We start from the raw sequence: 2510 nt of genomic DNA on the forward strand, positions 1-2510 counted from the left end.
CTTATCAACAAAGAGGCTATCACTGACCTTTGCAAGAGAAAGTTCAGTGAACATGTGGGAGGAGAGGTCATATTTCAGGAGCTGAGACATGAATAAGTGCTGTGGGATGTTCTGTATGCTGTGAATGTGTTGCTCTGATTGGTTGATAAATAAAATGCTGATTGGCCAGTAGCCAGGCAGGAAATATAGGCAGGCTAAACAGACAAGGAGAATTCTGGGAAGAGAATGGCTGAGTCAGGAAATGCCAGCCCACTGTCCAGGGAGCAGCATGTAATGGCACATAGATAAAGCCACAGAACACGTGGCAACATATCGGTTAACAGAAATGGGCTGAATTGAAGTTTAAGAGCTAATCCATGGTAGGCCTGAGCTGATGGCCAAGCAGTTTTAATTAATATAAGCCTGTGTCTGTTTACTTGAGTCTGAGCAGCTGCAGACCATGAGGCCACAGGAGCCAGACAGGACCAGGAAAACATTCAGCTACAAATAAGAGATAAGGAAAAAGCAAGTACTAGGGGCTATTTTTCTGCACATTTTGCATACCCTTGGTCTCCCAGCAAATATACAAGTACAGGCTGAAAAACAAAAACATAAGACGATGTTATATTTAGTTTGAAGTATGCTATGTAATTTATATTTACTGTTAATCCCACTGGGAGAGAATAAGACCACTACTACAGTTTTTTAGCCAAATCTGAAGCAAGTTTATTAAATACTGGCCAGGACAATGGATACTGACCAGGTCCATACCCAGGATTCCCAGAGAATTGTCACAAATTGTGCTAGTCAGGTGCTTATAAAGGAAAACCTCACATGGCTGTGTACTTCTCACCTTCGCCCAATGGGAGCAAGCATACATCCTGACATATTTCCTGCCTTCTTATCTCCAGCCTACATGTGACCAAGCACATACTGTGTAGTTGGAACAACCCACCTTGTTTACAGAACTGAAAATGTGTGGCTTGTTATCTTACATGAACAGCCCCCAGAATTCCAGAGAATTATCTGTTTTTGAGCAAGTGGGGTTTACAGGTTAGAGGCATTTTTATTCTCTCTCTCTCTCTCTCTCTCTCTCTCTCTCTCTCTCTCTCTCTCTCTCTCTCTCTCCCTTTAGTTTTTTTAAGACAGGATTTATCTGTGTTGTTTTGGTGCCTGTCCTGGATATCATTCTGTAGACCAGGCTGGCCTGGAACTCATAGAGATCTTCCTGGCTCTCTGTTTGCTGGGATTTAAGGATTTAAGGCATGTGCCACCACCGCCTGGCTAGAACTCTGTTAAGCACAGTAATTTAAACTTAAAATATAAGTTTAGATCTTAAATTGCAGCATGTCTAGAAGTGATAAGCCACAAAAGAAAAAAACTTCCTGATAAAATTATGATTAATCATAAACTAGGATAGATTAGTTAAAACAAATAAACAAAGTAACAAACAACAGCAACAAGAAATGGAATCCAATCACATACCCATAGATGTGACTCTCTCCTTCCACTCTATGTGCTTGGGGGCAAGGGAAGAAGGAGTCACCTAAATACTCTGAAACTTCTCATAGTCTAGCTTCTGAATGTGTTAATTTAAATTTCACTTTAAGGTTTGGGGCTTTCAACTCCCTGGCTTCACAGCCTGAGGGGATGCAGTCTTATTCTCAGATACCAGTAAAAGAAATATGAATCTTTTGCATTTCTCACTACTAATTACAGAGATTGTTTTCTTTTTTAAAAATACCATAGCATGAAAGAAAAACAAAACAAAACAACAACAAACCAACCAAACCAAACCAAAACAAAAAACACTTAGGATGAAACAAAAAGCACTCACCAATTAGAGTCATTGTGCTCCCAGACTTCCTTTGGTTTATTTGCAACAGAATGAGAGACTATTTAGCCTGACCTTGGTTGTAGCTGATTTTATGGATGTCCCTACTGTCACAATGGGAGTTCCCTAATCAAGAAAGATATGCAATATAAATTTTCTAGACTAGATATCACATAGTTCTTTGTATTTTGGTTATGCAAGGAAACATCATTGTGATGAATGGGATATTCAGTCAACCTCCAGATGTTCTGTTGACATTGTGAATATCAGCAAGCACCTGGACCATAGCTGCAGCTTGTTCTTCTCTGTGTGGCTGCTGGTTGCTATGCAAACACTGACACTAACTGTTTTGCAACAAACTAATTAGTTGCATGTTCCTCAGTTTTTGCAAATGTTCATGATCCTGAAACTATGCAGACTGTGATACAATGTGAAAGGAGAGGAAATGGCTTTCTCTTTTATTCTTTTTTTTCTCCCCACTGTGTTATTGTACTACACCAGGCACTACAAAATGATACAGTTCACATTTACTATGGTTTGGGGTTTTCACAAGAAACATGTGAGAGGAAAGGCTGGGGCTACACACTCACTCATGACATCAGTGAATTTAACTAAAGAGTCTAAAACTATACTGCTCATAAGTGGAAGAATTAAAAATAGACATCTGAAATCATAAGCTGCCTGGCTGTGATTCCTC

Source organism: Peromyscus eremicus, chromosome 10 (assembly GCF_949786415.1).
Source record: "Peromyscus eremicus chromosome 10, PerEre_H2_v1, whole genome shotgun sequence".
Lineage (NCBI taxonomy): Eukaryota > Metazoa > Chordata > Mammalia > Rodentia > Cricetidae > Peromyscus > Peromyscus eremicus.